At 50.8% G+C, this 27,933-nt stretch overlaps 1 protein-coding gene across 2 annotated transcripts in view; it reads left to right on the forward strand.

The window, feature by feature from the left end:
- The first annotated feature begins 1,290 nt into the window (after window positions 1–1,290).
- The window catches only part of PTPRE (protein tyrosine phosphatase receptor type E), an 87,673-nt gene continuing 61,030 nt past the window's right edge, over window positions 1,291–27,933 (forward strand). For both annotated transcript variants that reach the window (XM_029932779.1, XM_029932777.1), the window contains exon 1: window positions 1,291–1,313. The gene's annotated coding sequence lies outside the window, so the exon portion shown is untranslated. The remainder of the gene's footprint in view (window positions 1,314–27,933) is intronic.

Here is a 27,933-nt window from a genome sequence, read left to right on the forward strand (position 1 = left end):
CAGTACAATGTTAACTATGAGTGGTGAGAGTGGACGTCCTTGCCTTGTTCCCAGTGTTAGTGAGGAAGCATTCAGCCTTCGCCACTAAAGATCGCATTAGCTGTAGACTTGCCCAAGTAGATTTAAAATTCCTTAGTACTGGACGAACTGTGTCTTCTGCTCCTTTTGGCTTCAACCTACTTCATGGGCCAGCTTTTGAATTCCTACAACAACTTGTTGTGATTGTGTGCTGTAGGGTATTGTCTTTGGTGTAAATATCTAGCCTGGCCATGACTAAGATAAGAAGTAGTCTATTTTGGTGGAAGGCACCATGTACTGAATTAGCTATTTAAAAATAGCGGTGATGGAAACATCTAGCTGCACAGATGTGTGGTGAAGACTCAGCATGGTCTCCAGGTCCAGCATGAGGCTGTCCTACTAGCCGCTCGTACAAGGACCAGAGGGCCATGGCTGCCAGCAGAAGGGTGGATAGACAGTGCACGGTGTGTGGTCTGTGGGAAATGGAAGAGCATTCGTCCACAGAAAGAACTGGTACATGTTACAACATGGATGGACCTCAACAATGTCCTAAGTAAAACCAACAGGTTACAAAAAGCCACATTCTGTAGGATCTCATTTTTATGAACTGTCCAGAAGAGACAAATCTGTATACAGAAAGTGGGGGTGGGGGGAGAGGAGCGGCTGGAGAGCAAAAATGAACTAATGGGCATGGGGTTTCTGTTGAGATGATGGAAATGCTCTAAATTTAGGTCTGGTGGTGGTTGTAAACTCTGCGGTTATGCTAAAAACCATTGAATTGCACACAGGTGTAGTTTATGGCATGCAAATGATGTCTTAACAAGATATTAAAAACAAAAAGGACACAAAAGCTAAATTATTGAGGAATGAGCAGGCTGGATAGTGATTTAGCTGGGAGACCAGGGTGAGGGGCCGAGCCACACTGGTTTGAAGAGGCAGTGTCTGGGAAGAGGGACCACTTGGAAGAGGGGGACATTCAGATTGGGGGCTAGACCCCCAGTGCTTCCCATCTAGGTCAGCCCTCCTGCCTTCCCCAACACTGACAACCAGGGGTCACAGGAGAGCTTGGGGTGGGGCACTTTTGGAAGCTGATGACTGCAGCAAAAAGTCATCATCACGTAGATCCATAAAAAGACCTCAAGAAGACCCCACCAACGATGTAAACACGAGCACATTCAACTAGAGCTGTAGACCAAGAAGCGACTAGAATGAGCAAGGAACACCAGTAACCAGAAAACTAATTCCCTCTCTTTTTTTCCCTTTCTTTTTCAGACTATAGCCTTCGGTTTCCCTTGGTGAGTACAAAACTTTAAAATTACTTTTCTGATGTGTAGGTAACCAAAAAAAAAAGTGTGTGGGATTTCATTGGTAGAGAAGGATTTTTTCTAGAGAAAGGGGACCAGACCAATAGGATGAGCTGGTGTATTTGAATTTTATGCCTTCACTTGCTTGAAGAGGCTCATAGCATACTTTTGGTTACGTCATTGTGTGTGTGTGTGTGTGTGTGTGTGTGTGTGTGTTTAAAACCTGGCTTTGCTGTGCAGTCTCCTGAACTGTATGGTTGAGAAAACAATTTGCACATGCTCTCCTTTCGCTGACTCGTCCTTACTGCTCAAAGGGCCTCGCCTTATCTCGCCAAACACATGGGGTGACTCTCAGGGAACACGGAGGCACGTAATTGCATTGATGGTAATTGCCTCTTACATTGATCTGCTTTGGGGAAAACTGCTGAAAAGGAGTTTTCTGGACTGCACTTTGGTTGAAAAGAACAGTGTCATTGTCACATAATTTTATGCCTTTTGAGAACCAGGCAACGTTCCATGGCCTTGATGTCCTAGTACTTAGAGAAGGAAACAGCACCGCCCTTTGTGTTTTACTCAGTCGACTTACTGGTGTTAAGACCCCCTAAAAACATAGAGAGAAGCAAATCTAAGAGCTTCTGGATGGCCGCAGTGCGGGGACAAGTGGTGCCCGGTGCGTAGGGGTGCCTGTGCTCACGTTCGGGGGTGTGGTGGGATGCAGGCAGCCAGGAAGTCGTGTTTCTCACACGCATCACCTTGTATGAAATACTCTGACTCTGTCTTGGATTATTTTAAGGGCTGTGGGCCGATTGTTTTACTTTGGTTCCCCCTCCCCTTCTGGTCCCGTGGCACTGTTTCATCTGGGCATGAACACTTCTGGTGTTCCTGGTGTGATCAGGTGCATGTGGGGGGTATGGGCTGCTGCTCCCCCTCTCAAAGCAATGCAGGTATACCCAGCGATTCATTGCAATAGAGCGCAGGGAAGGCTCCATTTGCCACCTGCTAATGTAATTGCGTTGACCCTCTTCTCTGTCCCATTGTTATCGGATGGTAGTCAGTTTTCGATGGCATGATCTACATCAGCAAATGCAAAAGCTAACCGTGGACTTCAAGAGCAGGAATGTCACTGGAGTCATATTCAGGGCATAGAGACTCAAGTACAAGAAGTCTGCAGTTCCTTAGCGCCTCGGAATCCTAAGGGAGACGTACTGGCTCACGCATATCCGTTTCGGTGGGTAGTAAACACGCTGTTCACGAGGAGCAGGGGCCCCTGTCTTGCTGAAATGAAACATTTGGGGGTCCCGTCCCACAGACGCATCTCCTTCCCAAGTACAAGATCCAGGTTATGATTCATTACATGCATCTGACCTTTGCCTTCCTTGGCTTTCCACTCAGCACTGGTTCCTCCAAATACGGTCTCGCCATTTGCCCATGCTGGGCTTCCTGTCCTCTTGGCAACTTGACCTGCTTCCTGGCCACGTCACTCAACCTGGTCCCATCCTTCATCTCTCCCTCCCCTTCTTAAGGTTTATTTATTTTTTTGAGAGAGAAAGAGAGAAAGCGTGCGCACATAAGCAAAGAAAGAGAGGGCGAGGGACTCCGGAGCAGGCTCCCCACTGTCGGCACAGAGCCCAATATATGGGTCGAGCCCAAGAACTGTGAGACCATGACCTGAGTCGAAGTCAAGAGCCAGATGCTTAGCTGACTGAGCCACCCAACCTCCCTTCACCTCCCTTTTTTTATGTTGATTTTTTAATCAACAGAGGGTTGAGAGAGAGGGAGGGTCAGAGAGAGAGGGAGACACAGAATCCGAAGCAGGCTCCAGGCTCCGAGGTGTCAGCACAGAGCCCGACGTGGGACTTGAAACCACGAACCGTGAGATCATGACCTGAGCCGAAGTCGGACGCTTAACAGACTGAGCTACCCAGGCACCGCTCACCTCCCTCTCAATAGGAAAAGTAAAGGTTGCTCTAGGAAGCTATGAGTTGCTAGATAAAAAGGAATTTTTTCTTCGATGTGAGGAAGGTCTGTTCAAACATGCCCCCCCGCCACTTTGGTGGCTACTTTATTTAAAGCCTTCGTTTGGAATCTGCCTTTGGGGGCGTCAGAGTTAGGACATCTGATGGATCTTAGCTTAAACTTTCATTGCTAAACATTTGAGTCTTGTTCCAGAGCATCAGGATTTCAACTCACAGAAAGGATGTTATTTCTAATGTGTGGGGTTAGACACTTGTTCTTGAGTCCGTTAGAACTAAATAGCTCACTTTGGGCAGGGCAGGAGAGAGCAGGCCCCCTGAGGTTGGTGACTGTCCCGAGGAGCCCAGTAAACACCTGCTGGGTGAACACAGGAGCCCTGGGGGCCGCCCCTGCTCTCGGCTGTCAGTCACTTCCCAGGACCATTATAACATGTGAGTGAGCTCACCCCACGTTAGCCGTTAATAGAATTGTAATTAACATCACAAGATTAAGACAGTTGTTTCCAACGTTTAAAGATGTCATTTAGGGGCACCTGAGCAGCTTAGTCGATTGAACGTCCGACTCTTGATTTTGGCACAGGTCACGATCCCAGGGTTGTGGAATTGAGCTCTGTATTAGGTTCCACACTGGGCATGGAGCCTGCTGAAGATTCTCTCTCTCTCTCTCTCTCTCTCTCTCTCTCTCTCTCTCTCTCTCTCTCCCTCTCTCTCCCTTTCCCTCTCCCTCTCTCCCTCTCTCTCAAATAAAAACATAAAAATAAGGGGCACCTGACTGGGTCGGTCAGTTAAGCATCTGACTTTTGATAGGTTACTTAGGTCATGATTTCACGGTCACGGGATCCAGTGGGCTGTGCACTGATCTTGGAGCCTGCTTGGGATTCTCTCTCCCCCTCTCCCTCTGCCCCTCTCCTGTTCATGCTCTCTCTCAAAATAAATTAATAAATTTTAAAACATTGAAATAAAATTGAAAGTAAAAAGTAAAAAAATAAAGAGGGCATTTAACTGGGTAGCGATGTAAGTGCCAGCCCTGTAACGGAGAGCAGAGGAGTTCTGTTTTCCTAGCAATAAATCCTGATTTTTCATTAAAAAAAAAAAAGCCACATGTTAATACCTAGGCTTAAAAAAGAAAGTCAACTCTCCCCCGTTAAACTGGATTAAGAGCGGTCTTTGGCATGACCACCAGCCTCTGGTTTTCTTTTGTTGCTCCATTTTGTACTATGTAAACACAGACCAGGGAAGTAATACTATAGTTCATATCCACCATCAGACACGACCAAAGTCCCTCAACCCAAGATCGCTTTGACTCTGGGGGTCTCCGTTGCCTAGTATTTTAATAATGCAGTAGAATGTCGGAATTAAGAATTTATGCAGCACACGTAATTAGGGTTTAAATCTCTGCTCCAGCCTCTTCGAGGTCTTATATTGTTATACCAAAGGCTATCCACCAGTAAGTAAAATGAAGTGATCCTGTAACTTGGCTCTTCCACTTTGGTTCTTGGCTCTTTCACTTTAGTTCGTGGAAATACCAAAGGCATAAAAGGCAATGAAATTAAAGCGCTGATATTAACAGTGAGTTAATATCACTGTTAAAATTAAAATTAAGTTGGAATATTTATTCGCTAGCTGTCTCCTCTTTCATGATCTGTCTTTCCTCCTCTCTCAGTTTCTATATGTGTGATTTTTCTCTTCTAAGTTATTTTGCTTCCTTGGTGTTGGTGAGAGTGGCCACCAAAGCAGGAAAAGGAAAGAAGAATCTGAAAATTTTCAAATAGGTGCAGGGGCCTGGTCTGTGTTTGGCTAGGCAGGCGGACCCCTCGGAACATGCCTCTGCCCACCTCGGCTGGGGCACCCTTTCTGGCATGGTCTCTCTGCTGGGCTCTGCGTCTGCAGAAAAACAATGACAAGCGAGATGCATGATGTGCAGAGCACGGAAAACGTGAAAACTTTCTCAGGTATTTGATTCCTGTTTCCTGCCTTTGCCCTGTTCTTGGGTTTTATTAGCATCGCTGGTTCCTACGGGTTTCCCATCCGAGCAAAACGTGTTCCTCCCAACAGCGAAGAAGTGACTCTCCCGTCTCTGAAATCGGAAGTTGACTGTAAATAGGAAGAATGCCTTCGAACCTGCTGGTGACAAGTGGATGAATCCCTCATTTGTTTCCATTCCCATTCCCCCCGCCCTCTCCGGGAAAGTTTCAACGTTCTTCCAAGAAGTTCCTCCTCCAAGGGTCTGCTAGGTAATTGTCATACGGCAAAGCCATGGCTATTAACCAGTCACGGGTTCCACTCAGAGGAAATAGGAACACGGCTTTTCTGTATAAACTCGCGTCTGGCCCCTGAGCTCCTGCAGACCCGGTTCAGAGCTGCAGTTCTTCTGGAACTCCTTCTCCAGCCGGCAGGAAAACATGGATTCCCGAGGGCCAGGCCGTCTCCCCAGCGCGGTCCCGGGAGGACCGGAGGTAAAGGGGGGTTAGAAGGGGAGCCCTCTCCTCGCCTGGGATGCGCGTCGTGGTCGTGTGTAATGTAACCCCTAAGGCGCTTGGAAACTCAGGGGCAGAATGTCCTCAGGAAGCCCTGGCAAGCGCCTCAGTTAACTGAGTCTGGCCCCGTGCAGGAAATCTGGGATTTGGGCTTCAGGAAACTGCTTTAATCCACCGCAGCCGGGCCAAGTGGCGCATGGGGGTGGTGGCCAGGGGCCGGCGGCTTGTCCGGCTGCCAGGAATCCAAGGTGACGTCCACCGTTGAGGAAAACAATCCCCACTTATTGTTGGGGCCCCAGGCCGACTGGATGACACATCAGAATCCCGCCCTGTCTAAGTGGGACGTTTCCTTTTTTATTTTTTATTTTTTTATAATCAGACCCACTGTCTCCACTTGCCTCATCAGCTAGCTGTGTGGAGTGGCATTTTAGTTAAAGGTGACACGGTGAGACACGGGAAGGGCCTGGTCTGCAGGGCAGTGGGCCGGCCTTCAGGGGGCTCGTGGTCAGGTGCCCGAGGCGGGCTGGTGTTCTGCGTGCCAGGCTTTCCCGCCTTTGCACTTCCGGTGTGGAAACAGATGGCGTCCTCAGCTGCCCATCTGTGCCCGCTGCCTGACGAGTGGCATCAGGAACACTTGGGGGGGAGGGGGAAGAAGACAAGAAGTATATCAAACTTTTTGGGTGTATGACTTTTTTCTTAATATATGTTTTTTTAATGTTTATTATTTTTGAGAGAGAGACAGAGCATGAGCAGGGGAGGGGCAGAGAGAGGGAGACACAGAATCGGAAGCAGGCTCCAGGCTCTGAGCTAGCTGTCAGCACAGAGCCCAATGCGATGCTTGAACCCACAAACCGTGAGACACGACCTGAGCCGAAGTCAGATGCTTAACCAACTGAGCCCCCCGGGCGCCCCTGGGGGTGTGACTTACAGAGGGATTTCTCAGAGCCCCCGCCCCGGGGCCACAGAATCAGGAGTGAGGTCTGCCCAATGGAGAGAGAGGAAATCCATCCCCATTCCATACGGGAACTCGCTCTCCCCCAGCTATAGACCTGTGGCCTGGGAGGTGTCCCCGTGTGAATTGGACATTGAGCAACAGGAGGATAAATCCATTCTTTTCGAAAACTGACCATTTGAGGTGACTTTTTTTAAGAGCTTATTATGATACAGAGTTTGGTATAAAATATTTAAAATGTGGGAAAAGTCTGTGGAATTGCTGAACAAAAACATGTCCTATAACGGATCCTCTGAGTAGCTTTACTTCTTATTTCAAGTGGAAATGAGCATAAGGAACAAACAAACTGGATTTGTGTTATTTAGGATGGGGGCTGATTGGATTCTAATAACTTTTAAAGAATATGTTGATGGTGTTTAACTGACTTCAAACACCCCCCCAAGACGGGTCTGCTATCAGAAATGACAAGATCTTGTGTTCAAATCTTATATATAAAAAATACGTTGAGAACCACCGCATTACCACGCTACTGCTGGGGAGAAACGAATTTTTTTAAATCGTCATGTTGGTGGAAATTATTATTCGCAAACACAGGACTTGATCTATTTCCTGTTTTGCCGGATAAGTTAAATGCCTTATACTGAAAACACAAATTGCATTTATAGTCACGCACACGCGTGTAGAGCACAGTTTGCAGAGGTGTGGCTGCCCATCTCACTCGGGCCTCCGAGATCCCTGGAGGCCGGGCAGGGGTGTGTCCCCACCTCCACCTTGAAGAAGAGAAGACAGAGACCCAGGCGGCCTGGAGAAGCGAGCGGGCAGGACAATGGGAGGGACTCACCAGGGACCAGCAGCCCCTGCTCTGGGCGCAGGTTTCCTGTGAAGCCGAAAAACCAGGTCGCACTCATTCACGTCCCCCGCCCCCACAACGAGGAGACAGACCCGCCAGAAAGAAAACAACATTTTCCATTATGAAAAAAATATCCTTTGCAGTTATGCAAGGAATAGAAGACAGTCATAAATAAGGACATGTCCCCTGGGCTCTGCAAACGGCGTGCTGGTAGATAATTATATTTTGGAACAACTTTACGATCAGCTGAGTTGATCTTGGCCAGAGTTCCAAATGTTTCCACATGCTATCTGCTGACCAAATCCAGTGTTCTAATCTCTTTTCACACACCAGCCAGGCTTCCTATCAGCGCGTCCCAGGTTTGGTGTGTCCCCTCCGCCGGTGTGCATCAGGTGGCCCCTGTGGGCTCATAATTTTGCCAGGTCTTCAAACACCAACGGGCAGGTCCGAGTTCTGGCCTGAGGAAATACTGCCGGTACGGCCTATGTCAGAATCCCTTCCTTAGCAAGTGGGATTGTGGGTTTTGCACAGGATCCTGGGAAGGGATTGGACAGACAAAGAGTTCGAATGACTTAGACATATCCCTTCATGCCCTGAGTCATGCCTTCTTTGTCTAAAAAGATAAAGGGCTGGGTGAGAATTCTTTTTAAGGTCTCTTCTAGACATAAAGTTGATGACGGAGGGAGATACCTCTTTGGATGTTGAGTTAACACAGAAATCTCCCTAAAGTAGCTACTGCTGTGAATCCGCTGAGTCGGGGTCAGTTACATCCATCTCCTTCCCTTCCGGGATGCAGTCTACACCTCCTGATGTACATGTTTTATAATCTCCGCTTGGAAAAGAAAGCGGCTGTCCTTTGCTGCTCTCTCTGCCCTCTGCTCTTGTTTATGTTAGCTCCCACAGCCTCCAGAGGAACCAGGAACATAAAAGGAGGGCCTTATTAGTGCGAAAACACATTTTTTTAATGTTTATTTATTTTTGAGAGAGCTAAACTGAATGCAGTCAGAGGAGGGGCAGAGAGAGAGGGAGACACAGAATCCGAAACAGGCTCCAGGCTCTGAGCTGTCAGCACAGAGCCCGACGTGGGACTTGAACTCACGAACTCTGAGACCATGATCTAAGCCGAAGTCGGACACTTGACCAGCTGAGCCACCGAGGTGCCCCAGTGGGAAAACATTTTTGAAAAGCAGGCTTCTTACATGCACGAAGTCAAAACTGTGGATCCTGGGGCTTTGATGTTCAACCTTCAGCAAAGCCTGAGTGAGTAAAACAAAGGTACTTTCCCCTCTGTTCTGAGATCCATTCTGGCAAATGGTTCTGGGGGTTGTGGGATGGTTTGTTCTACCTGAGAAGTGATTCACAGGGAAGGCGGATTGGTTCATCTTGGAAACCGTGGAAACCCCGGAAACCCCCGGTGCCGCTCTGCTTCCCTCTGGTGCGAGTTCCCAGCAGAACAGGCTGGAAAGTGCGTGTCGTGGGGACGAAGGCAGCGTCCTGAATGCACACAGTGTAAGCGAGGCTGCGCTTGGAGCCATCACTGTTTCCAAGTCCTGTGTCTGGCTTCCTTCCAACATGCAGTCAACGCCGACATTCTGTTGCGCTGTTTTCCTGTTGTGGGCGGATTTATTTAATTTTTAATGAGTGATTCACAACCCATGGCCGTATGTTTTTCCTCCTGCTGAGAATTAAGACATGTTTCCTTTAAAAAATTATTTTTTCTATCATCTGGGCAGCGTGGTGCTCTGCGTGTTTGGGACAAGGAGACATAGTGATATCACCAGGAGGAGGCATGTAGCCTCCCCGGGGCTCTTACGAAACAGCAGTGGTGAGGTCGCCCTGTGACTACGGTGCTCGAGGGCAGAGGAGGCGGGACCTCAGGGAACATCCCTGGACCCTCCTTTCTCTACAAGTGTAGTTGAATGCTGTGTAGCTGTTTAAAAAAATTTTTTTTCATGTTGCTACAAATCCATTCTGCTCGGAAAGCCTCGTGGTTGGTGTCCCTCCGGGAGCCGAGTCACATAGTCAGTTTCCACTCACTCAGGCTTCCCCCCCACCGTCTGCCTGTGACTCCAAATGGCCTCTGTCCACCCAGCTGTGCTCATGGACCCCTGCTGGTCCACAGCCTTAATGGAAAGTAGCACCTGGGGGGCATCTTGGGGACCAGAGCTGCTGAGCCCCCGTCTCAGGGTCGCTCCGGGCCAGCCTGATTCCATCCTCAGCTTATCGGCGCTGCCCCTTCCGATGGATGGAGATGCAGTCGTCTGCACGGTGAGGCGCTCCCGCCCGCCCAGGCGCAGACAGTGAGCCTGCCGGCCAAGCTTGTGCCCCACGCCCGGCACCAGCATGGTGCTTGTGTACTTAGAAATCAACATACCTCTGATGTATTCGAGTACTACATCAGAATTTTTTTTTTAAGAAGGCTCCATGCCACGCATGCCAACGCGGGGCTTGAACTCACAACCCTGAGATCAAGACCTGAGATCAAGAATTGGGAATTCAACTGACTGAGCCACCCAGGTGCCCCCAGAAATCTAAATACTGCATCAGGGCCACCTGGATGGCCCAGTCGGCTGAGTGTCTGTCTTTGGCTCAGGTTGTGATCTCACGTTTCGTGGGTTTGAGCCCCATGTCGGGCTCTGTGCTGACAGCTCAGAGCCTGGAGCCTGTTTCAGATTCTGTGTCTCCCTCTCTCTCTCCACCCCTCCTCCTCCCCTGCTCATGTTCTCTCTCTCTCAAAAAACAAAATAAAACAAATATTAAAAAATTTAAATACCGCATCAGGTATACAAATACAACATCAAGAATCTAAGTAGTGAGTCGGCTATCCAAGTACCTTCTCTAGAAACTCAAGTGCCTGGTTAAAATTCAAGCAGCATATCAGAAATCCAAGTACTTCTCACCAACAGTGCCAAAGTATTTGATGATTTCACTGCTATGTGGAATTTAAGAAACACAGCAGGTAAACACAAGGGAAGGGAAGGAAGAATAAGATAAAAACAGAGAGGGAGGGAAACCGTAAGAGACTCTTAAATACAGTGAACAAACTGAGGATTGATGGAGGGAAGGGGGGGTGGGCCACGTGGGGGATGGCCCTTGGGGAAGGCACCTGTTGGGATGCGTGCTGCGTGTTGTATGTGAGAGCTGAATCACTAAATTCTCCTCCTGAAACCAATACTAGACTGTATGTTAACTGACTCGAATTTAAATTAAAAAAGAAACCCAAACACTTCTTTTTGAGCCCAGGTACCACTCTCAGCATTTGTCATTATTGTGCATTATTGGGGCCTTCATTTTTCATGAGAATGTGTTGACCGCTTTCTGAAGTTCATTTTAAAAGTTAAAAAAGTTAACTTCTATTTCAGCTGGGCTGTTATGCATTTTATAGACATTTGCCTGTTGTCTAGGTCACAGTGACCCTGGGAAATAGGAAGCAGTTTGTAAGTGCCCCAAGTCACACTGGCCAAGGGTCAGCGGGTGACTGAGGACATTTTTTCTTGACGTTTCTTTTTTTTCTTTTTTAACTCTTTTAGTGCTTTTTATTTGTTTTTGAGAGACAGAGAGCTCAGGGGAGGGTCAGAGAGAGAGGGAGACACAGAATGTGAAGACAGGCTCCAGGCTCTTAGCTAGCTGTCAGCACAGAGCCTGATGCGGAGCTCGAACCCACGAACCGCGAGATCATGACCTGAGCCAAAGCCGGACGCTTAACCGACTGAACCGCCCAGGCGCCCCATTTTCTTGACGTTTCTAATCCAGATACTGTGAAAGACTGAGAACCAGTGTCGGCAGGGTCTCGGCAATCCTGGTAGGAAGTTTCTTCAATCCGCAGGAAAGGGCTTTCTCTGAGGATACGGTTAAAAGAGAATTACATCCTCATCTTGGGAAATGCAAAGTCACATGAAGCGAATGGCTGGTGAAGGAGTGTTACCGGCTTGGCTGTGGGATACGCGTGTTGTCGTGAACTCCTGTTTTCTCCTCTCCATGATTTGTAGAAGATGAGAAACGTCACTGAAATGGTCACCTGGTTGGAGGGGAGACAAGGGGACAGAGAACAGCCAAGTTGACCCTGTGCCTGGCTGTGGCCTGCGGGACGCAGCAGCTGCAGGGGCCTCCGGGGTCCCCGCTGGGACCCAGCAGATCCCCAGGTCCAGGAATGATCGCAGAGCTGGGGGGAATGAAAAGGTGGCCGGGCGCAAGTGGTCAGCAGAAAGAAAACTCCACCTTTGCGTTCTCCGCAGTCCCTGGAGTGGCACTTAGGTGACCGGGGCTGGCTGCAGAAGACGTTGGATTGCTTGTTCAAAATGCAGGACGAAAAGCCTTTTCCTTTCTTGTGTGGTCTCTCTCTGAACCTGTCATGCTGCTTTCTCTGTTTTGTTTTACCTTCTATTCAATATCACGGCCCCTGGGACACGGTGGGGCTCTAGGCAGCGCAGACCGTCACAGACGCCCGAGACCGGGTCCGGGGGCTTGGTAGGGAAGTGCGCTCATGTCAGGGGGTAGGAAGCAGAGAGTCAAGAACTGTCCTAGGGAGGTGGCAGCAGGTGGGCCAGGCGTGAGCAAGGCTGCAGGGTCCTGGAGGCTGCGCCTTCAAAACACAGAAATCCAGAGCTAAAATTATCACAAACTTCAAGACAGCAGCTACTGGGCATGAAACGCCATGCCCCGGGTGCTTCTGAGTGTGGATCTCTGGACGACGGCTCTGGTCTCGCACCCCCACAGCAGCCCAGCCGCAAGAAATGATGGTCAGAGCGCTGGAATGTTTAAGCGTGGACTTCGTAATAAAGGCCTTATGTTCCCTAGGAATGCGGTCCATTCCCAACGGGTGCTCTATTTCTCTCTGATGGCATCATTAGTTTCTGGGAAGGTCTTCCCTGCCCACCCGGAAACAGCCCTGGTGACCCAGCCCCAGCCCCATGTCACGTTCCGCCACCCTGTTTCACTTTCTTTACGTTGTCCTTGAAGCACTGGCTCAAGGGTATGTCTGCACTCTATCCCCTTCGGGACTGTAGGGACCCCAGTGAGGGCACGAGGAGGGAACATGCATTTAATATTCCTTATCCTGCTGTACATCCTTTTTGGATCAAGGTGGATATAAATAAACAAAGGAAGTTATCCAGCACCCCCAAACGCAGAGTGCAGAGTGGGGGGCTTGCCAGAGCTTGGGCACACCTGCCAGGAGGCCGAGCACAGCAAAACAATCACGTGCCTTTTCGGGCCTCCATTTGAAGGACCTAAGCGAGGTCCCTGAGGCCCCTAAATTCTCAGGGTCAGCAGATCCAGAATCGCACCACGGAATTACCCAGAGAGTGCTCGGCTGGTGGCCGGGAGTCTGCGGCGGGGTTTGAAAGTGGAGAGCCCCCAACGCTTTCTGGCGTTTCATAAAGAGCTTCATGCGATAGGTTGTCATAAACACCTACGTGAAAGCCTTATTCTGTGATAATTGCAATATTTGGTGGGTCTTCTGGGCTGCACAGCCCGGTGGCTAAAGCATTGCCTGGGGTGGATCAGAGTTTGCTGAGTGTTGGGGAAAACTGTCAGGTCAGGAACCTGATCATTCTTACGTGCCTCTTCTATCATTTCTCTTTTTTATAAGTGTATTTATTTTGAGAGAGAATAGGAGCAGGGGAGGAGCAGAAAGAGAGGGAGAAAGAGAATCCCAAGCAGGCTCCTTGCTAACAGCACAGGGGCTCAGGATGACCTGAGCTGAGATCAAGAGTCAGATGCTCACCTGACTGAGCCACCCAGACGCCACCACTCCCCCCTCCCCCGCCGTTTAGCATTTCTGCCCGTGTTTATAGTCATTCTACACACGCGTGCACACACCCTGGGGAGAAAAATATCCCAGACCACCTTGAAGTAAATGGATTTGACCTCTATTTCTAGAATGTGTGTTCGTTCGTGGGAAGTAGGGAGCTTTGAGAGTTCAGCAAGCCCCCGACTCCGCCTGCCCTGCCTTCGCTGACAGCCCCAGCGCCGGAAGAGTCCAGCATCTCCGGGAAAATTCATCTCATGGACATCTCGTTGCCAGGAGCCAGCGCGACTCCCTTTCCATTTCAAGATGACATGAAGTCTCATGTGTGACCCCCAGTGTGGACGTGGAGCCGTGAATAATGTCTAATTATTTGGAAGGGGAGGGAGCCTGCCTAAGGCGGACATGCAATGCCAGCAGCTTGCGTTGCTCAGTAACATGTAATGTTACCTGCGTTTCACCAAAGGCAGGTAAAGGGGCAAAGCCCATTTAATATTGATACATATGCAGGGGAAGATCTCAGAACATGCCGTGTTCAAATCCTCGCTTCCACCATACAAAATAAGCAGCAGTGGACGGGGCAGGATGGACCCCAGTGGGCGCACTGGGAGGGTGGGCAGCGCAGCGGTGCCCCACTCGTCTGTGTCCTGCCAACTTTGCCACGAAGCACATCAAATTGCTCAGGTTTCTAACTGTACAACCTGTAGCCCAAGAAGCTCCTTCCAGAAGGTCCACAGCCGAGGCCACCCCTGCTTTCTTAATTGTGGCCCCTTGGGATGGACCCATGTCTGTGGATGGCCATCCGTCCAGTAACCCCCACCACGTCCCCACTTCCACTGTCCATTTCCTTGAATGTCAGCAGCTCAGCTTGTGAAAACTCTTCCTTGATGTGAAGAGGGCGAGTAGAGGAGCTGAAGCACCCGGCGCCCCAGGCCCTGCGGGCACGGATACCCGGCGGGGGGCCGCCCTGGCTGCTGGGAGTCACTGTAAATGCTGCATCCCTCCCCCCGTTTCTTTGTGGAGTGGGTGTCGCAAGAAGTGTGCCTATTCATTGTTGTAGCCTTGGTGGAAGGCCCCCATGGCATTCTTTCCTATGTGGGGAGACTTTTCCTTCTGTTCCTAAAACAACAAAGCTTCTCAGCCTCAAGCCTGGCCAATCCTAATAGAGTTGTGGCAAAAAAAAAAAAAAAAAAAAAAAAAAAGAGAGAGAAGAAAAGAAAAAGAAAAATGAAAAAGTAAAGCAAAGCAAAAACCAAACAAACAAATAAAGGGCATTGGTGGGGATGGGGGGCGGGAGTGATTGGGGAGAAGGAAAGGGTGCAGGTATAAATAACGTGGCTCAAACTCAGGTTCACTTCATGATTTGGGGCCACATTTAGAATAGACATTTTCCTGAAGCTTGGCTTTCGTAAACTGCCACCCTTTTGCAAATAGTGGCTTCTTTCTCCTGTTTTGATTAACGCCGTCCCGTCGGGAGGCCAAGCCAGCCCGTAAGACCGTTTTGCTACAAGAGCTCAGGGGAGCCGGTGTCCAGATACACTCAGCATCTGCAGAAGGTGAAGCAGTGAAGTCCGTGGGCTTCCCAAGGGAGGTTTCCACCTGCCATCTTCAAGGCCATCCCTCACATCCCTGCTCGGCTGCGGGGCCGTCACGGGGCAGACACCCTCTCCCAGCCTGGACTCTGGGGCTGGGGCCTCAGAGGACCGGCATCGTCAAGTTCAAGTGGAGTTCAGCACGTGAATAGTAGTACCTCCGTATTTTATTGGTATTGTTGCTTTGAGCCAGACGTCCCGGGTTAGAGACCTCAGGAAGGAGCGGGAGCGTGCGTGTACGTATTTGGGTGTGAATGTGTGTGTGCAGCGGTTACAAGTAAAAGCAAGATCGGAGACGGACACACGGAACTGGGCCGATGCTTCAAACACGAATAGGGCAGAGGTACAATTAATGGGCGCTCCCAGCCGCACAAAAAATGTATCTTTGGTGATTTCTCGCTTTATCGCTTCTGCTTTCTGAGAAGCTTTCCTCGGGTCATTGGAAATAGTGAGACATTTTTCCTTACATTAATAAAGGGGTTTATTGTACAGAGTTTCTTCTCCTTGTCTTCCATCTCGCGGCACGTGTCCGTGGCCTTGGGTCCAGGGCACTGCCCGCCGTCACCGTTCGTCACCACCGTGAGATGGGCTGGGACTTCTATTCACTAAGTTTTCCGTAGCCAGGTGTTTGATTTCCGGAAAGCCTGTGCCATGGGAAGCAGGCGGGTTGGTTAAGTGTGTGGTGTGGCCGCAGAGGAACACGGACCAGCTCACAGCAGCCATGCCGCAGCGTCACCATGGCAACCGGTGGAAATAATAGCCCCCTTCGGGAATACAAGAAATCTCAATCCTGGCCGCGCCGGCTGTCTGCAGGAGAGATGGGCTTCGATGACTGTTTCAGAATTTCCTTATCAACAGAACCTGAAGGAGAAGCGGCATTTTCAGAAAATAAATGGATTTAGAGACAACTAACGTGATCATCGAAGTCACCGGGGACAGCAAGGCAGCGATTGGAGAGGCTGGTGATGGAAAAGCACGGGCATCCGTGCCCCACGGTCCCCGGCGCTGCCCCGCAGCACACCCAGCACCGTCCTTGGCACATAGCAAGTACTCAGTAAACAGCACTTCAGGTCAAGTGCTCAGGACCCAGTGAAAGTCAGTGCCTGGGGCTGGTCAGAGGAAATGTAATAGTATTATTTTTTAATTTTTTTAAATGTTTTTATTTATTTTTGAGAGGCAGAGAGAGACAGTGTGAGCAGGGGAGGGTCAGAGAGAGAGGAAGATACAGAACCCAAAGCAGGCTCTAGGCTCTGAGCTGTCAGCACAGAGCCCAATGCGGGGCTTGAACTCACAAACTGTGAGATCATGACCTGAGCTGAAGCCGGATGCTTAAGCGACTGAGCCACCCAGGCATCCCGTATTTTTTTTAAGTAAGACAGGACAGCAAACCATCATCCAATGTCATGTGCCTCTTTGGGACATTTTTTGAGCATCTCTCTGGTAGACCAGAGCCATGTTAGGAGTCTGTGCACCCGTGACACCAGCACTCACCACCCCTCCTCGGGGATGGGGAAGGGCACTTTCTTTATGAAGCCACCACTTTCCCAGGGATGTGGTTCAACCCACAGCATGTGAAACCCGGAAGCTTCTGCTTTGTCACTAGGGAAGGAGGACTTGGTAAGAACAGGCAAGCAAGCAGCAGAGATTTTCAGCGTTTTGGATCACAGACAAGAGAGTAATCTTGTGGGCACATTTCCCTTTTTATTTTAGAAAGTGCCGTGGAAGAAAACAGAGATATTTTTGATATGAGAAGTTGACTCTGCAGATCAGCACTGCGCCTGAAATAGAACTGCTCTTTAAGCTGAGTGGAAAACTCTAGAATGAAAAAAAAATGTACCTTTACACCCTATTTGGAGGAAAGGCACTCCCAATGGATGTGCCTGGGAGCCTCTTTCTTGCAGGTTTTCACTGTGTTTGCATTTCAAGGTCCTTTTGCCTTGAAAGAGCCCTTTTGAAGGTATAACAGGAGCATAACTTTTGCCTGAAAATGGAGTCTCCGGCACTGGCATGGGGGACTGTGATCGGGGCTGACCCTGTCTTCTCCTCCCCTCTGCCTGCGGGGCCCCGGGGGCTCTCCCTTCCTCTGCCCGCCGACTGCAGCGCACGTCCCAGGGGCACTGCTCGCCCAGTGGGGACTGGCCACGGCAGGAGCCACCCCAGCCCGCTCCCTCTAATGCCACCTTTCCTACTCATTTATTTTAAGCATTAAAAAAAAGCCACTACACCACTATGGTTATAAATTTATTTTTAAGTATTTATTTCAACGAGAGATGAGTGCTCTCTTCTGTCACTTTTTCCCCCCTGGATTTTTGGCTCTGGCTTGTGACCACGTCCTCTGAGTGCCAGCAGGCTCAGAAGGAGAATGGCAGAGAGAATTCCGGCGTAAATAATGTATAGCCTCTCGAATCTGTAGCCGGCTTGGAAATGCTCACGTTATCGGCCGGCGGGGCTCCAGCGCCGTGGACGTGGGCTTGAGCAAGGTGATCGCCTTGGGGCTGCTCAGAAAGCGATGCTCTGTAAGTATGCACGGATGCAGAATACAGACACGAGAGGGGGTTTCCGGAAGGTTCCTCCTGTGTCTCATGTAGGTTGTGAGGAAAATGCATTCTCCACCCGCTGTTCAAATGCTGCCACTCCCGGGGAATGTAGGAATGTCGCGGCAGCTCTGTTCTTTGCCAAGTTCATGGGTGAGTTTACGCCATCAGTTTGTCAGATGTAACGTCCATGGAGGTGGTGGTTTTGCAGCTTAGTTTTGTTTTGTTTTTGCTATATTTTTATTATACAGAATTCTAAACATACGTAAAAGTGAAAAGGAGCACATACTGGAGATCTTTTCCCCAAATAAGGCTTAGGATGAAAATATCAACAGATTCAAGAAGCATTTTCATAATGCACGAATGGTGACTAGCTAGACCCTGGACTTTTTTAAAAAATACAATTTGTTGTTAAGTTGGCTAACGTGCAGGGTGTACAGTGTGCTCTTGGTTTTGGGGGCAGATTCCTGTGATTCATCGCTTACATGCTACACCCAGCCCTCATCCCAACAAGCGCCCTCCTCCATGCCCATCCCCCACTGTCCCCTCTCCCCCGCCCTCCGGACCATCAACCCTCGGTGATTCACACCGGTCGTCTGCCTTCCTACCCCGGTACAAATTGCTATTTAATATAGAAGTGCTTTCTCCTTCACTTGAAATATAATAACGAAATGTACTCCAAGCAGTGAGAACATACTTAAAGTTTTGGATATGTGTCTTTCATCTAATGTGAAAAGAAGAAAGGCGTTTTAGGAAGCCTCTGACTTGAAAGCTGACTACCCAATTACTGGGAGCACCACGCCGTCAGATTGGAGGAGGAGGTTGTCTCTGGCTGTGTTTCTTTCTCCTTTCTTCCTTTCTTTCCTTCTTTCTTTCTTTCCTTCTTCCTTTCTTTGTTTTTCTTTCTTTTCTTTCTTTCATTCATTCTTTTTCTTTCTTTCTCTCTCCCTTCCTTCCTTCCTAGCATACGGCTTGTGGCTGAAGGTTATATCATATTTTTTTAATTTTTAAAAAATGTTTATTTATATTTGAGAGAGAGACTGAAACAGAGCATGAGAAGGAAAGGGACAGAGAGAGAGGGAGACGCAGAATTAAAGCAGGCTCCAAGCTCCGAGCTGTCAGCACAGAGCCTGATGCAGCACTCAAATGCACAAACTGTTAAATCATGAACTGAAAGGAAGTCAGTGCTTAACCAACTGAGCTACCCAGGTGCCCCAGAGGCTCTATCATACTGAAGAGCACATGTTCTCATAGAGACTGTATTTGATAAATGCACAAATTACTTTTCTTTTCTTTTTAATACATTTATTTATTTTTGAGAGAGAGAGTGAGACAGAGCATGAGCAGGGAAGGGCAGAGAGAGAAGGAGCCATGGAAGCCGAAGCAGCTCCAGGCTCTGAGCTGTCAGCACAGAGCCCGACACGGGGCTCGAACCCACGAACCGTGAGATCATGACCTAAGCTAAGGTCAGACACTTAACTAACTAAGCCACCCAGGCGCCCCCACAAATTACTTTTCAATTGCTAATGCTCCCACCTGGGCAAACCCAGACCCAACTTGCCTATGAGTTGTTTCTGATACGTCCGGTGAGAACAGCTTTCCGGGTGGGAAAAAACAACAGGTTGCTTTCTACACTTGATCTTAGCCAAAAGGCGGAGAAGCGATACAACAGGTTGCTTTCTGTGCGGCGTTTTAGTTCAACCAGTTTATCCCAGAACATGAACCTTTCCTTGGTGCCCCCACCAGCTCAGTTCTCCACCCAAAGGACACGGTCACCCCCCCCCATCACCCTAAGAATTCCGCCAGCCCTGACGTGGGCCCTTGCCCCCGGGGGACCTCAGGGGGGCCTCTGGGGGTGACAGGAAGCTGGGCTGCTCAGCCCAGGTCGAAGGGGTCCCTGTGTGTTTGGTGCCTCCCAGAGCATGGCAAGTGGCATTCATGGTTCATGGCAAATAGAATGTTTGCTTTCTTTTGTTCTCATTAGAGAGAACATTACACGATTTCATGTTAGAAAGTTCAGAGAGAACTTTCTCGTGCTTTGTGGATGATGGGAAGGGGCTTCCGGTGCCTCGAAGTCAACTATGAACCAGCCTGACCGTTCTTTGCTCAAGAGAAATCAGGTCGCTGCCTGCGGCGCATGCGCGGGACAGCACACCGTCACAACACTGCGCAGCCCGGGGCACATTCCTAAGGAGAATTCGGTGTTGCGTTTGCTTTGGTCCACGTTGCGCGGCTGGTTGCCTGGGCACAGGGGTGGGGGGTGAGGGTGAGCAGATTTTGTCCCAGGTGTGCACAGGGTGGGGACTACGGTTTCGGGAGGTTCCTGTGCAGGTGCCACATGCAGGGGGCGCCCGAGGAAAAGCCCGGGCTCAGGAGCGAGCTGGGTCTGGGCCTCGCTCCCTGACTTCAGGAGCCCCAGGGACCCAGTCCATGGAATCCGGTCTGAGGAGGGAGGAGGCGGCGCAGGAAAAGTTCGTTATCCTGGGAATGCAGGGGTGGGGGTGACGCCTGCTTCCGCTCATCTGAGTCTTCCCAGCGTGGCCGCCCACAGCAGGTGTTCACAGAGTCATTTCGGGGGCACCTGTGGGGCTCAGTCGGTTAAGTGCAGACTTCAGCTCAGGTCATGATCTCATAGTTCGTGGGTTCAAGCCCTGTGTCAGGCTCTGTGCTGACAGCTCAGAGCCCGGAGTCTGCTTTGGAGTCTGTGTCTCCCTCTCTCTCTCTGCCCTTTCCCCGCTCAGGCTCTATCTCTCTAAAAAATAAACATTAAAAAGCTAAGAAAATAAAAATAAAAATAAAACTATACATTGGGAGTGCTTGCAGTTGGTTGGGCATCTGACTTCAGCTCAGGTCAGGGTCTCACAGATCCTTAAGTTCTAGCCCCAGGTAGGGCTCATTGCTCTCAGCCTCTGTCCGGTCACTCTCTGCCCCTCCCCCGCTGTGGGCACACATGTACACATACTCTCTTCCTGTCTCTCTCCCTCCCTCCTTCTCTCTCTCTCAAAAATAAACATTTAAAAAATTAAAAAAAAAACTATACCTTGTTTACATTCATCCTGATTAAGGTGCAAAAAAAAAAAAAAAAAGGAAGCAGCATAATCATGTCAGTAAGCAGTTTTTAAGTGTAAAATAATTTTGAATAGCCAGAAAATTAAAAGTACATTTTACTCCATCCATTTGTGGCAGTTTGTGGATGGACTTAGGGTGCTGGAGTTCTGCCAGTGTTTTAAAATTAGAGCTAAAGAAGTAAGACCCAACTTAATTAGTATAAATGTTGCCGTGTAACTTCTAATAATAAGTGTAATTTGCAGTGTGCTCACCATGTAATTTAGCACAGTGGGGCCAGCAGAACGTCACACTAGTATTTCATCAAGAGAAATGATGAACGCAGAAGGGGGAAGTTTGGAGCTTGGGAGCCTGCACGGGCCCCCTGTGCCCCCTGGGTCTTCCCCCCAACAGTGGTGGCTCCGGAGCTCCATGCACCCCCACCCCAGGGTGTCTGCCCCATCGGCCCAAGGAAGCTGTGTCACATGCTGAGCTGTGTGACTGCCGCCCATCACTCAGTGTTTCTGTGCCATTTCCTTAAAGGGATTGGATGAGTTAATGATGGAAAGCACTTGGTACTTAGCACTGAGTGCACAGCACTCAGGAGATGCTGCTCACTCTCATTTCTGCAAATGTTATTGTCTATGAAGATCTTAGAAGCCAAACTGGGGAGGGTGCCTTTTATCCAGTATGTCTGGTCCTCGGATGAACTGTCTTTCCTGAGATGAAATTCATACGACGTAATGTTGGCTGTCTTAAAGAGAGCCATGAAGGAGCGCTCAGTGCATCCGTGATGTTGTTAGTTACCGTCTCTACCTACTTAGCTCCAACACGCTTTCCTCGCCCCAAAAGGAACCCCTGCGCCCAGTAGCTGTCACTGTGCATTTCCCCCTCACCCCAACCCTGGGCAACTGCTAATCTGCATTCTGCCTCCACCGGTTTAGTATTCTGGGTATCTCACCTAAATGGACTCATACCATCTGTGACCTTTTTGTCTGGCTTCCCTCCCTCAGCAGTATCTTTGGAGGATTATCCATGCCGTGGCGTGTGTCCATGCGACCTTCCTTTCCATGGCTGGGGAACAGCCCTTTGCGTGACGGACCCCATTTGGTTTATCCGTTCATCAGCTGGTGGATCTTGGAGTTTTCTGCCTTCGGCCCGCTGTGGATGGTGCTGCCGGGACTCCCGGGTCGACGCCGAACGTGCCGTCCTCAGTCTCCGGTGCACGCCCAGGGCTGGGGGTACCGGGGCCGTTGTCGCTCTGTGTGCCTTTCTGAGGGGCTGCCAGAGTTGCGGCGGCCGCGCTGCTCCATGGTCCCTCCAGCCACGCACGAGAGAGGTCCAGCTCTCCCTCACCCTCCCCGACCCGCTTTAGTCTCTGTTCTGTAAAAATTATAGTCACCCTAGTGGGTGTGAAGCAGTGTGTGACTGTGGGCTTGGCGTGCGTTTCCCTGAAATCCGTGGTATCGAGTGTCCTCTCCCGTGTCGCTGGCCATCTGGAGGCTGTCTTTGGAGAGGTGTCCACTCAAGTTCCTGGTCCTTTTTTTTTTTGGCTGAGTTATTTGTCTTTCTGTTGCTGAGCTAACAGCAGTGTTTTTGCGCGTTCAGGATGCAAAATCCTTACCCACTACGTGGTTTGCAAATATCCTTCCCGTTCTGTTTCCCTCTCTTGATGCACAAAAGTCCTTGAGTGTTTTCCGGAGAAAGTGAGCCTAGCAGTGAAAACTTGGAATCACAAAGGGACGAGGTCCTTCCCTTCTTTACTCCCCGCTGTGTTCCCCGGGCTCCAGAAAGGCTCCCTTTGGACCCCGTGTGTCCTTAGCATCTCTGCAACTTGCTCATCTACCTTGTTAACGAAAGGATGGTAGGCTTTGACCCAAGAGTCTTCATGTCATAGTTTCCCTTCCCCACTGTCCCTGAGTGGACTGTGAAGGTCATATCTAGAGCCGGCTAGCAATGCTGCCTTTTCCTTTTACACGAATGGCAAAGTGTTTCTTTTGGGGGGCGCCTGGGAGGCTCAATCGGTTGAACATCCAAATCTTGATTTCGGCTCAGGTCACCGTCTCACTGTTTGTGACTTCCAGCAGAGTCAGCGCAGAACCTGCTTGGGATTCTCTCTCTCCCTCTTTGCCCTGCTCTCTCTCTCTCTCTCTCTCTCTCTCTCTCAATATAAATAAACTTAAAAGAGTTTCTTTTTAAAATCGCATGTTTGATTTTTCAGAAGAATGAGTGAGTGATGTGCGGGAGCTTGTGAAGGCGGTGAGAGGCCGTGGGCGTCCCTGAGCAGGCGGCGGGTGAGGGTGCGCCGGGACCGCCAGCCTGGTGATGGGGTGCAGAGTGTGTTCTGGGCTCATGCCGGGCGCTGTTCCTCACTGCCCCTCACTGACTTCTCACTGCCATCGGCTGAGGGGAAGAAGGTCTTGACCTTCAGGGTAACGAGACCGAGCACAGGAAGGCTGTGAGATTTTCCTGAGAGAAGGATGCGGTGGGACGTGGTGACGGATGAATGTGGCACATGAGGAGGGAGGAGGGTCTGGAAGGATCTGGAAGGATCTTGCAGCCAACAGAGGAGACACGGGCAGACAGGACCCTAGATGCAGTTTTAGAAGCCTTTCTTAGCTCAGCACCCGCCCAAGGCACGTGGGGCTATGGTGAGACATCAGTACAGACTAAATGGCTTAAAACAAGAGACATGTGTTCTGTCATAGCGCTGGGGGCCAGAAGGGTGACACCCAGGTGCCAGCAGCACACGCCACCTTTGAAGGCTCTAGAGGGAGTCCTTCCTGCCTCTTCCAGCTTAGGTGTCTCCTAGCAACCCTTGGCTTCCTTGGCATGTGGCCATATCGCCTGGTCCCCTCCTAGTCTTCACGTGGCCTCCTGTGCACGTGGTCCATCTCTCCTCCTCCTACAAGGCCACCGGTCAGTGGATTTGGGGCCCATGAGCTCATGACCTCATTTTCACTTAACTCCTTACATCCACAGAGACTGTTTCCAGATAGGTCATGCTCCAAGGTTCCCAGCAGACCTGAATTTTGCGGGGAACGCAGTTCAGCCCATGGAGGTCGGTGGTCCCTCCTCTGCTGCTGGGGGTCTTGGGGGTCCTCAGACCAAACCCAGTGCATCCGCCTTCTCTCCAGAGCTCTGGCCGCAGCTGGGGTCTGCACCACCGGGTTTCCTGGGTGGAGTCTCCCAGACCAAGGGGAAAGTGGATTTTCACGGGCAAGTTTATATCAGAGCAGGAGAATCAAGGCAGAGGCGCCCCTTACACACGTCAGCGATTGTGACATACAAATCACTGCTCAGGTCTCCCTGCTTCTCTCTGAGCCAAATAGAAATCACTAGGAGGGTTACAGTCTCTCAGCTTGCTTAAATGATGTTTACGTGGTTTCAGGATACAGGTTAGAGACGGAGCCGTGTTAATCCTGGGAGGCAGCTCTGTGGAAAACCTTTCTGCGTGGAGAGGGAAGGCCCTTGACGTAGGGCTGCTGACTTTCTGTCCGACTGCCTGACTCTGCCAGGGCTACGGGCGGTCCGTAAGCCTCTGGGGGATGAAAGATGAAGACAGCCCGCCCCAGGGCAGTCAGAGGGGCCTTCCTCGGCCCCAGAGACTGTGTGGCTGGTCCCATGGGAGAATCTTTCACCAGAAAAAGGATTCCCGTGATGGCCCGCTTCTTCCCTCCTGTCCAGATTTCAAATAAAGGAGCGTTCTTCACTCAAACAGGTTTGACACGGCTGGTGTCCAGTCTGTTCTTCGGGAGGTCAACCTCTGTTTGACCCGAGCTTTGCTAAACACAATTGAATAAACTCAAATTCTCACGGCCGGTTTCCTATTTTCCCGTTACCTGGCTTTCTGGCAGATGGTGACATTCATTTCCTTTGAGGTCTCTTTCCCTGCCTTTTTTTTTCCGCCCTGGTAACAGAACAAGGAATTCTCAAAGGGCAAAAACTTCTGTGATTCTACATTGATAAATATTTGAGGAGATGCAGCTGGTGTTTATAAAGACATTGGTTGGGCGAAAACAAAGCTTAGCTCAGGCTTTGCTTGTGAGTTTTTTTGTTTTCTTGATTCTTTGTTTTTTTGTTTTGTTTTGTTTTGTTTTATTTTTTATTTTTTGTAAACCTTTCAGCCAGTTCATTCATTCACCAAACAAATATTTAGTAAGTGCCCGTTTCGTGATGCAAGGGCTTTTCCCAGGGAGAACAGAATTAAAATGAAATTCTGAGGAAAGATATTTGGAGTTGCAAAGCCACAAAATGCTAACATTGGTTGGTGCCAAAAATAATTCATAGATTTTGGGGGCTGGGGCGGGAGTGAAAGTAAATATTTTCAGTGAGTTTTTGGAATTTACAGAATGTGTTCCGTTTGTCCTGAAAGGAACTAGTTTTCGGTTTGGACAGAGCCCCAAGCTCCTCACGCTTGTCCTGATAAAACCCTACAGTTTCAGAATAATTCACAGGGCTGATGGGCTCCCCGTGACGGTGGAGACCTGGTTTGCTGAAGTCCGGTCAAGTTCAGACTGCCGGGACCTGGGGCGCCTGGGCGGCTCAGGTGGTTAAGCCTCCGACTTCGGCTCAGGTCACGATCCCACAGTTCGTGGGTTTGAGCCCCGTGTGGGGCTCTGTGCTGACAGCTCAGAGCCTGGAGCCTGCTTCAGATTCTGTCTCTCTCTCTCTCTCTCTCTCTCTCTCTGCCCCTCTCCCACTCATGCTCTTTCTTTGTCTCAAAAATAATTAAACTATAAAAAAATTAAAAAAAAAAACCCAGGCTGCCTGGGTTTGAGTTTGGGGGGGGGGTGCTGATTTACAGCTGTGAGGTTCGGGGCAGGTGTGTTAACCTCTCTGGTCTCCCGCTGTAAGGCAGGCCCCAGGGGAGCCTGTGTGTCTCCGAGAGCCGTCTTGAGGGTCAAGGGGGTAAAGCGTGTGCAGCAGTGACCGAGCCATGGCAAGTGCCCTGGAAGGTCACAGTCACGATCAGCACCAGTGCCCTTACTCGCCCGCATCTGCCTTGCCTCCCGAAATGGTTGTCTCCGAAATCAGAGTGCATGTTGTGTCCCAGGTACCCGGTTCCTACGTGGGTAAGCCTCCTGAATCCCAGTTCTGACTCACCTACGTCCCTGTCGCCTGCATGGACAGGCTCACACTGGGGTGAGAGCAGCCCCTTCCGCCCCCCACCCCTCCAGGAGGTGGCGTCCCTCCCGCCCCGGGGGAGGGGCGCCTGCAGAGTGCTCTGGCCTGTGCACCTGCCAGGAGATGAGGCAGGGCTCTCTCTGTGCCTGAAATAACCTCATTTCGGGAAGGAGACATCCTAGAGATTCCTACAACTTTCAGGAGCCAGGGATAATTTTACAGACGCGCAGGCCTCAAAACCCAGTCTTGTCTCTGAATCAAGCTATTCAGGGTTCTTTGTCCTGGGAGGCTTGGGGACTCCGAAACGGAGGCAGTAGCCAACCTGGGCTACCGGGCGGCGAGGATCCCTCCTGCGGGCCCTGCATGGGGAGGAGTCCGCCTGGCTGCTCTTCCTCAGGTCATGCAGGCTGAGGTCACATGTCCTCCGGACTTTATGTCTGTCTGCCACTGGCCAGGGGTGCGAGGAGATGGAGCAGGGACTCGGGAGCAGAGGCTGGGAGGTCCTGGCCCTTTCTCAGAAGCAGACGGGCTTCCAAAGGCGCAAGGCAGCCCCGCTGCATCCTCGGCCGCCACGATCCTCTGCTCCATCAGTGCGTCCGGCCGGCACCGGCCAGCAAACGCTGTGTGGGTTCTAGGCACGGCGCTCAGCTCAGAGGTGAGGGGAGACCGAGAGGGGAGGCCTCTGGCCTGCCAGGCACGGCCACACTTCAGTGTCTCCTGCAGGTCGTACCAGGATGAGCCTCCCCGTCCGGGGTGGCTGAGGGACTGAGTGATGTCCCCTCCTCCGTGGTGCCCTCCCGTCCAGGCTGTCACAGCAGCCCCCTCCTGGCGTCCAGGGGTCGTAGCCTCCGGGCAGGGTCTCGGGGGCCCGGCAGGGGGCATGGGCCCAGCCTGGGCTCCATAAACGCTGTTGGGTGTTCGAACGGGAGACTCCTCACTGACCCAGAACCGCCTGGTCGTTCTGAAGACTTGTGTCTCTGGGTCTGAACCCCGGGTCTCCTTCCCTTCCCTTCCCCGACTGAGAATACCGCAGTCTGTGATAAGAGAAATAAAATTGATTCTATTGCTTCTTGCTCGGCTGCCTTTGCGCTGAGCAGCTGAGCATATTTTCAAGTGTTTATTCACATTCCAGAAAGGCTGTGAAGGGCTTTCTTCTTATCTTACAGACTTTCCCCCGGGGCTCAGTGAGGTCACCATTTTGCTCCTTGCAGACTCAGAGAAGGAGAGAGCTGACCCGAGGCCACACTGGCGATGGAGCAGAGCCCAGGTCTCCCTGAACTGGAGGCCGAGGCTCCTTCCGATGCCTGTGCGGCCGGGAGAGCCGCGACAGTTACAGGGATGTTGAGGAGAGCTCGATAATTTCGGGGTTCACACGTGGGGGTTCAAACTTGGGGCTCTCCAGTTCCTAGTTGCTTAAATAGATCGGCCGTACTGAGGGGGGTTCTGGTAGCACATTTCTGATCGGTGGGGTTTCATCCCGAGGCACAGAAGGTCTCTTCTGTTTGACCATGGAGGCCTCACGTCCACCCCCTTGTCCTGGCATCCAGACCTCAGTCCCTTCGTGAGAGAGAGAGGACCGTGCCAGCAGCAGGCGGGAACCGAGACTGTCCAGGCAAGCGGGCACGTGGTCACTCTGTTCAAGTCCACGCCACAAGAGTGAGGGTCATTCATGCATCCACTCGGTCTTCCTTCAGCAGGCCCCCCACCCCCAGGCAGCCCCTCGGTGCCGGGTCCTCTGCTGGCCATGAACCAGGCCGACCCATCCCCGCCTCCATAACCCATGGTGTTTGTGGCCCTTTGCATGCCGGGCCTTGCTCCTTCATGACCTCGTGTGACCCCGGAACTGGAGATCCGTCCCGCTTTACAGGAGAGGCGGCCAGTCTGAGCTCTGGGAGGTGGCAAAGCCGGGGTTCCCACAGTGGGGTCTTGCGGCCTGGCCTGGAGGGGAAAGCATCACAGAGGAGGGGGCAAGAGAGGCGTGGCTGGGGGACTGGCACTTGAAAAAATTTTTTTTAATGTTTTATTTATTTTTGAGAGATATAGAGAGACAGTGCGAGCAGGGGAGGGTCAGAGAGAGGTAGACACAGAATTTGAAGCAGGCTCCAGTCTCTGAACTAGCTGTCAGCACAGAGCCTGACGCGGGGCTCGAACCCACAAACCGTGAGATCGTGACCTGAGCCGAAGTCGGATGCTCAACCCAATGAACAAAAGGGCTGATGCTCCCAGTGGGAGCACACAGGGAAAGGCCACGCCCTACACCCAGCCTGGCTCCTGGCCTCCCCCCGCGCCACACAGGCTCCCTCTCCCTCCCTGCC

This window comes from Suricata suricatta, chromosome 2 (genome assembly GCF_006229205.1).
Source record: "Suricata suricatta isolate VVHF042 chromosome 2, meerkat_22Aug2017_6uvM2_HiC, whole genome shotgun sequence".
NCBI lineage: Eukaryota > Metazoa > Chordata > Mammalia > Carnivora > Herpestidae > Suricata > Suricata suricatta.